The sequence below is a fragment of the Antrostomus carolinensis genome, unplaced genomic scaffold (assembly GCF_000700745.2).
Source record: "Antrostomus carolinensis isolate BGI_N321 unplaced genomic scaffold, ASM70074v2 scaffold570, whole genome shotgun sequence".
Lineage (NCBI taxonomy): Eukaryota > Metazoa > Chordata > Aves > Caprimulgiformes > Caprimulgidae > Antrostomus > Antrostomus carolinensis.
In genome coordinates this window covers 20,487-29,708 of record NW_010286216.1, presented here as the reverse complement: position 1 = coordinate 29,708, position 9,222 = coordinate 20,487, and positions in this window count along the sequence as shown.

Here is a 9,222-nt window from a genome sequence, read left to right as displayed (position 1 = left end):
TACCCCGGAGCCTGCGGTCCCCCCGCGCCTGCTTTTCTGTCGGGAAAACTCGTTATGTTCTTATTTCTTAAGCAGCCCAAATGAAAGCATTTAGCGAGGGCTCGGTGTTCCCGCCGGTTCCTCCCCGCCCGCCGTGCTCGCAGAGGCGTTTCGCGGTGTGTGTCAGGCCCGGACCCGAGGAGGCTCTCGCTTTAAACGCGTGAACGTTGGGAGGTGAGATGGGAAAAGCCCGCAGGCTTCTCAGGATGGGTTCGCGAAGGAGGCGGAAGAAATTTGTTGTGCAGCCACGGAGACCTGGGGAAGGTGAAGTCTCGGGCAGCAGCTTTACAGGCGTTTTCTTGTGGGACCACCTCCACCCTTGTAGGATTTTCCTGCTAGAGGCTGTGATTGCCTTTGGGAAGCTCCTGCTTCCAAGTGGCTGTCGACAGATGAAGCCTTTTCTGCAGCAGCATAGATGTAATAAGAGTAGTTTGTAAGTAGCAAAAGAGTTTGTAAGAGTTAAATCAGGGTTTGTACCAGTATCCCAGACAGTTGTTTTTTCCCAGGAAAGTTCACTCTATCCACTGCAGACTTTTGTCAGTGAGGAGGTTGGGGGATGCACAATATCTGCTGATAAAACTCACAGTGGTGGCAAACTGTCTGAAGGACAAAGGTTTGAGATCTGACTCTTGTTCTCTCATCTCCAGCTGAGCTGGGAGCTATTAAAGGTAGGCTTCTGTATTTATGTTACATGACTGGTATGATTGCACACACCACAAAGAAATTAAGACTTGAGAAAGCCATTCTTCATGATGGACGTCCAGAGGTTATATGTGTTTTTATATAAAAGGGTCTGAATTGCTTCTTGCTTATTTCACTGAAAATCAGAGCTAAGCTTAGATGGAGTGGGGGAAGTTAAGTAGTATTTGGAGAGGAGAATCAGACCTGTCCTGTGAAGTGTCCAATTGTGCTGGTGTTCTGATTCAGTAAAATTAAGAGTTGTCTTGATATTAAGTATACAGAACTACGTGTGATTTCAGCTATCCTGAGACACTGCCTGCCTGGATACCTTGAATCCTTCTGAAAAGCCTGTTTTTGAAATTAAGGATGGCTGCAAAGTGGACAGTGTAAATAGCCATGAACACGTGAACGTTGCCCACCAGCACAGTCCCTATGAGCCACGGCAGGGAAGACAAAGCCAAACCTGGAAAATCTGTTTCATCGAGGTAGCCAGTTGCCATCACTAGAACATGCTGTGACAACCCTCCTGCAATCTGAAGACACAAATTAGACCTTCTTGAGAATTATTGTGACATGTAATAATAGTCTGAGAGATGAACTGTGATTGCAGTTGATTCCTCAGGACAGGAACAGGATTTTTAAGTGGCTTGGTTTTCCCTGATGTCTGTGACTCTTGCTGGTTTTCTGTATTATAGGGTCTATTGGGGGTTTTTTTGAGTGCATGTGTGTGGGCACATTGTGTTTGTGTTTATTCTTTTAACAAGTTGTACGTAAGATTCTTTTAACTTAAAAGAATGTTGAAAAAGTATTTTGCTTCTTTTATTCACTAAATAAAGTACCAAACATAAATTAGTTTTAATATTCTTGTTTAGGTCCTAATTGAAAAGCTACTGAAATCAGCAAAGTACTTTGCTTTGTTTTCAAATAAGTTTCAGATTAAACTCATAATACATTAAGGCCTGATGTTACAAATATTTAAGAGCACAAGGAACTTTACACTCAAGAGTGTTCATAAGCTTTATGAAGGTGCTGGCTGCTTACATCAGTAGACTCACAGGGATTATCTAGAAGACCTGATTTTATGCATTTCAATTATGATTACTTTAAAACATTTCTTGAAACATTCACCATTGCTACAACTTTTAGTTCAATTCATTAATTTCATTTTCTGCCTGGGATACAAATTAATGATTTTTAAATTAGCTGCAGGTCTGGTGGAAGTTGTTCTCAGTTCTTCAATGTTCAGAAATTGTTCTTGCTGTTTTTTTTCCGGGGAGTCAGGACATTTGGACTCCGCTTCCAGCTTTAACTGACTTGTGATTTATTATCTCTAACTCACTAAATTCCTGTATGTTATTAACTCCTATCTCATAAGGTATGGAAATTCATACTTAACTGTTTTGTGGGGGGCTTCTTAGCAGGGCAGATAAAAATGGGTGATTCGGTGAGGTGCGGATTAATGTTCCCAGTGTGCATGCTACTGTTTTGTGATTGCTTTTTCTTTTTCAGTTTAAGCTCAGTTATAAGGTGAAACTGTATGTGAGAAAAGGAGTGGCTTCCTACTGCCATTTAAGTTGTAAATCTAGTGTTACTGATTTCAGTATTTTAAGACTACTTAGGGGAGATACAGGATGCTCTACCATCTTGACTTCCAGAGTGTTTCTATGGCCAAGTCTGAATTGCAGAATCTGAGGTAAGTCAACCTACCCAGAGCTCTTGACTACCACAGCCAGGCTATCTGGTGCCTCAGCCTGACCCAGTTTGATTAGACTGTCTGAGTTATCGTCCCCGTACACTGCACGCCGCAGTAGGCATATCCTGCACAGCACATGCTTCCTAACAGTCAGATTGCCCCAGTTCCACTCCTGTCCATATGCTTACTGGCTGGGTGTACATCTGCAGGTGTAGAGCTGCACTTTAGTGATGTGTATGCTGTCTGAATCTCACCTTTAACATTTCTGAGCAAAAATAGATGGTTTGTAAAGCAAGAGGCACCATGAGGCTGCCAAAAAGCGTATTTGTACATATTCAGAGTAAGCTGTCTAAACAGGGCTTGTAACATGTCAACGTTTGTGCAAGTGCAGCCAGGATGGCGTACAAGTCAGACCAGTGATAAACAGCTCTGCTATTTGTAAACATGACACACTCATTCAGCAACACAGACTAGAAGGGAAATATTATTCATTGTGCAATCTGCATGCAGCATAATCGCCGTGATTACAGTAACATGACGACTTAATTTATGGTAAGCCTGACACGCTTGCCTTCTTTTGTTGTGATTCAGTGATGTTTTATCATCTCGTGAACTCCAGGAGAACCAGTCAGTGATTTTTTTTAAATCCCAGTGTGTCAAATGCATAGTTCTACATAGAACACTGATTTGTTTTACACTGACTTGAGCTCTCTTCTTGAGTAGACAGAGAAGCAAGTGTCATGTTAAGTCAGTGCAGCTTCCATGTAGTGTAATCCCCTTCCTGAGAACTTCCACTTAAAGAGTACGTTCTGAGGAAGAGGCCCAAAGCTTCATGAAGGACAATAACCTGGAACAGTTTGGCCTAGAAATGTCTCTCTAACCCCCATATCTTTTTGTTGGCTACTTCATGCTCTAGTAAGTGAAACCACCAATTTATCTTACACCGACAGAATAGCCATAAAGTGGTTAAGACCACGGCTCTTTGTCTGCAAACACTGACCACGTGTTTAACTACAAGAACAAAGTCCCATGAACTATCCTGCACAAGGAGATTTAATGCCACTCTAAAGGCATGAAGTTCTTCGCATCCACAGGTACAGACCCAACGGTATGCTCCTATCCCGCTTTTCAGCTGAGAGGGTTGGAATGTCCACATCAGCCCATGCACTGAAAGCAGCACAGAGGAAGTAAACAATCTGAGTCCTCCTGAAAGTGTCTGAGCAATTTAACCTGCAAGCTGGCACACTGCCAGTATGTGAAGATTGTTGTTAATAGGTGGCAGGGAAGGGTGTTCACCTTCTATTAAGTGTTTTGTCCTTCCTGCATTACGTAAGAGGTTAACAAGTTACTATACCCAGTCAAAGGCACTGTTAGGAGCTCAGTTCCACCTGACAGTATCTCTGGGAGGCAGCAGGACAGGTTTGTCTGACAAAGGAAGAAAAGTCAGGTCAGTGACCCTAAGGAAGCCTGAAAATTTCTCAAGCACCAGACTATACCCTGGCAGGTCTGAATAAACTGAGACTTTCTAGGACACTTAACAGGCAACAGACTGCTGTATTTTTCTGGAATTCATTAGAAGTGTTGAGATGTACGTATACTAAAATCAAGGCATTTTAAGTAATATGAATTAAGAAATGAAAGGGCAATAAGAATTGAGATAGCTGGTTGATTTATATGAGATACTGACATCTCCTACAGAACTTTGCATGATCTTTGTAAACAGAATTATTAGAAATTTCCCAAGCAATAAACCAGACATGACTTCATGATTAAAGCCTACACCTTGAAACTGTAAACAGCTTTCCATTCTCACTACAAAGAATTATGGGTGAGTTCAAGAATCTAGGAGACTGAGACACACCATTATTTCCTTATCACAGCAATTTTCTGGATGTGCCATCTTTAATTTTTCAACCTAATAAAAATAAGCCATCCAAATTCAGAGCACACATTTTGTTATTCATACACAAACAGTGATTTAAGTTATATGTATAGAAAGCAGAGCCTTCTGCCTTGAGGTAAGCAGTCTGAAAGAGTAACACAGACGTACAAAGCAAGGGTAATCGGGTGACTGAATCCTGCCGTACGTGTCACACTCATTTAAGCCTTTTCCACTCCTCACACCATCATAACAGTTTTTGGGAACATGTCTGCACAACCCAGTCAATATTAGTTTTATGATATCTAAGTAGCAAACTAACCTCCAAGCCTGTGACTAGCTATAAACATCAATCTAGGGGGCAAACTTGAAGGAAAACATGCATGAACCACATCTGTATGTAACAGTTTGGTTTTAAATTGGTTTCTTCTAGTTAATGTTGTATCTCTTCTTACATCTCTAGAGCAGGAGCTATGTCTTGTTTCTGAGAATCTTAGCACAGGACACGGAACTTCCATGGGGTCTTTTGCTGCAGCTGTCATACCAGAATTTATCACTGGATGTTTCTATGTCTGCCAGCACACACTGATGAGTGAGCAAAACAGTAGAGCCCAGAATAAGATGTCTCTCCTTTCAGAGAGACAAAAGAGGGCTGCAGTTCTGAGCAGCAGGCTTTTTCACCAGACACTCCTTGGAGCTTTACTGGCTCTAGTACATGAACATCTCCCACTTTCCTTACTTTTTAAGTGAGTAGATTGGCTGCCATTCACAGAGACCAATTATCATTTCAAGAGCAACTTCTTGGTACCTGAACTGTTTACATGGAAAAAAGATTAAAGCCAAAATCCAGCTACCATTATAATTTCAAAACCTAGCAGGATTCTAGACATGTGTTTTACTTGCTTATTACTGCTATAATAAAAAAATACGGGGTATTCAACCAGAACATCCATGTTTTATTTTCACATGGATTCATTCTATAATCAACAGGTTTTAAGAAAACATCAAATGTCTCAAAATATATTGCATTGCTTTTACAACCCCAGCTCTTTTCTTTCAAGAAATACTATCAGTCCACACAAATGCCAAGGTTTCAATTATGAATTTCTGCGATACTGATCTTTTAATATGATACTCAGTAGTGTATATTAATTTCCAAATGGAATTCTTATGCAGAAGACTATACCTCGGTATCATAGAGATATTAAGTGATATTTACCTGTGAACCATTCACGTGTAAAAGATCTATCATTTTGAACGTAACTGTACAAGCAGTTAAAGCATCTGTTGAGAACATACCTTGTGTAAAAGCTGTAAATTCAGACCTTAATCCATTGCCATGTCCTACACAGCACTGCTGAGCTTTTTACAAACAGAACAGATAGACCACCTGACTGAACTGGAGAATAATCGATGGTATCCTGGGCTGCATCAAGAGAAGCATGTCCAGCAGGTTGAGGGAGGTGATTCTGCCCCTCTACTCTGCTCTTGTAAGGTCCCACCTGGAGTGCTGTGTCCAGTTCTGGAGCCCCCAACACAAGAAAGACATCGACCAGTTAGAACAAGTCCAGAGGAGGCCACGAGGATGATCCGAGGGCTGGAGCACCTCTCCTATGAGGACAGGCTGAAAGAGTTGGGGCTGTTCAGCCTGGAAAAGAGAAGGCTCCAGGGAGATCTTATAGCGGCCTTCCAGTACCTGAAGGGGCTACAAGAAAGCTGGGGAGGGACTTTTCATAAGGGCAATTAATGACAAAACAAGGGGAAATGGGTTTAAGCTGAAAGAGGGCAGGTTTAGATTAGATATTGGGAAGAAGTTCTTCACTGTGAGGGTGGTCAGACACTGGAACAGGTTGCCCAGAGAAGTTGTGGATGCCCCCTCCCTGGAAGTGTTCAAGGCCAGGTTGGATGAGGCTTTGAGCAACGTGATCTAGTGGAAGGTGTCCCTGCTGCTGGCAGGGGGGGTGGAACTGGATGAGCTTTAAGGTCCCTTCCAATCCAAACCATTCTATGATTCTATGAAATTAATATACCTGTGATAAGTACACTGGTTGATATGCCCTTTAAAACAGGTACAAGTTGCTTTAAAAAGAGAGTAGTGTGCTCAGGTCAACTTCATTTTCCCCCCCCACCACCACTGACTAAGTTTTAAAGGTCCTGCCAAAACACTTGAGTATTCATTTTTTAATCATCATGAAGAAAGAAGCTATAATTTTCTGGTAACTAGGTAGTTACAACCATTACATCCAAGGATTCAGTACCCACTGGAAACTTTATTTTTACAATTCACTGGTATAGATACTTACTGTATAAAAGGTAAAAAAATAACCTTACAAGTAAAAATAAAGTCTACATCTGAAATTACAATTTTACCAGCATGCATGGAAAATAATTATTTATAAATCACCGTGTCCACAAACTTTGCAGTTTTGATTACTATCAATCTCATTAAACAGGCAGGCAAATACCTACTAAGTGAATTGGCCTGAAGTCACGGTGAGTCAGTGGCTAAAATGAGAACAGAGTCCTGCTCTCCTGCCTTCCCCTTCCCCTCCCTGTGTCCTAATCACTCATGCAGCATGAATTCAGACTCCACACCACAGATCTTCCCTGGGTATAAGCTATCGTGACTGACAGAAGCTGAAGAGTGTGGCACAGGCAGAGATCCATCCCCACAGGTGGGTAACTAGTTTATGAAGTGCTGTCATTTTGGTACAGCAACATTCACACCACCAAGCAGGACGTTACGTACCCCATGTAACCAGCCGTCCAGGAAGCTCATGGAGAGTGTTACTCTCTGATCCTGTCTCACAGAAGCCATAGTCAGGAACACGACCACCCTCGTTCTTTCCTGTGGACTATCAACTGTGGCTGAACCCACCGAATTAATCCCGTGAGTCGGTCCCCTCTCCTCTGACAGCAGAGTAGATCATTACACTTAGAATCAGTTCAGACTCATTGTTTCTATAATTTCCATGAGTCTTGTATCAGAACTACACCACTATTTGAAAAGGTGTACTGATAATGAATAACTGGCAGAGATTATCCTTTTAGCTCAAACACTACAATGTTGCATTTTAAGCAATTATCAATTTTTTTTTTTTCTTACTCTACCACTAAATGTTCTACAGACAACAGTTTAGTTACAGCTGTGTTACTATCATACGGCTCTTAACAATTCACATTTATAACACAGGGATTTATTTGTAATAAACAGAAAATTTCTGAATATTTTGTAAATTAAAATGTTGGGTTACAGGAACAACCTACCTTTAGTAATTCTATGCACATCTCTCAGTTCAATTAAATCACATTGCAGGCAAAACATTGCAAGTGTGCAATTCTGTCAGTGACTTCTGCAACAGATTTATTCTGAAATAAACAAAGCTATCACTATTTGAAAAATCAATCTCCGTGGAAATCTACAGAGAAAAAAACCTAACAGCTAATTTTCAGAAGTGAGGGAAAATTAAAACTGGTAAAATTATTTGTCTACCTTCATTCTTAAGGGAGACATTTTGTCAGCTTCCAAGAACATGTTCCTGTTTCACTGGCTGAATGAAGCAAGCAGTGCAGACTTAAGTGGACAAAGAACCTCATGTTGTGACTTTTAATGTTTTGCTACAGATGCAGCGTAGCAAAGTAGGTCTAGAAACACAGCAATGCCACGTAGAAAGAAAAAATAAAATGCCAAGCTTCAGTGTCTCTTCAGGACTGTGTTCATGTTCCTATGTGTAGATTCAATTTTTAGATAAAATAAGTCAATAAACTTATCTGCAGTGAAACCCATTACGACTGTGTGTATTACTGCCTCCTAAATGTGATCTGCAGATTGTGATCTGTCAGATATCAATGATGATAAACAGCTGCATAAAACCCTCTAATGTATAAACATAAGCAACCAAGGAAAGAACAAAATGGAGAAAAATTAAAACAAACATTCAAAGGTAAGCTTAATTTTTATTTGGCAGTAAATAAAAATCACTGTGGCAATATTCTACAAGATGATCACTGGAGTGTAATTTTTTGTTAGGTGGCCATTGGATTACAAGGAAAATTTAAAAATATTAGTGTGTGCTTTTAATATACAGACCATCCAGAGCCATGACTTTTTTACCATTTTTGTCTGCATTGCAGGCAAGGCTGCACAGTTATAGCATTGTATCAGAGAAGTCCCTGTGACATTGTACATTGATTTGGAAATGAGATTTCAAGTATAAGGATCCATTTGCAGAGATGTAACTGCAAGTTTGGGCTCACTGCAGCATCTGTTTGTTCCTTTCTGCAGTATAAACCATGATATCATCTTAAATTAGTACATCAGAAGTTCATATGACAAGCAGAACGTCACCTTAACTAAAAAGTGAAAACATTTTGCAAATTTGCAACAATTAAACTGTATTTTTCTTTCCCTTTTTCTGTTTCTCTAAGGTGCTTTTTAAACGAGTTAAATTTCTGGCAAATGATCAGTATACTGGATCTGAGAAATATTTTCTTTGCATATAAAAAAGCTACCAATTTTCCCTTCTGCAACACTGCAGACACAACATGAAATCTGACTGATAGTCATATTTCATGTTGTTATAAAGACTTTGGTATACTTCATTCCAGCCAATAAGTAACATATTAGAACGTAAACAATATGGGAGAAGTAATGAGGATTTTGAAGTCAGTATTTTATTTTGGCACACTTTCTAAGTATTAAATAAGCTTACCATCTTTCTGTGCTACAACTTCATGTTTAAAGATCAAATGATATTTTTGGAAAGCAGTTATGTTCCAGCTTTGATTAGTGTAGCAAATGCTAGTATATATTTTAAAAACGCTTTGTATCACATATTTGAAAGTATATTAAAATAATTTTTGAAATGCAAATTTTCAGTACTCCTTGAGGTAAATAGACAAAAAGATGCACCAAATATGACTGAGGGGC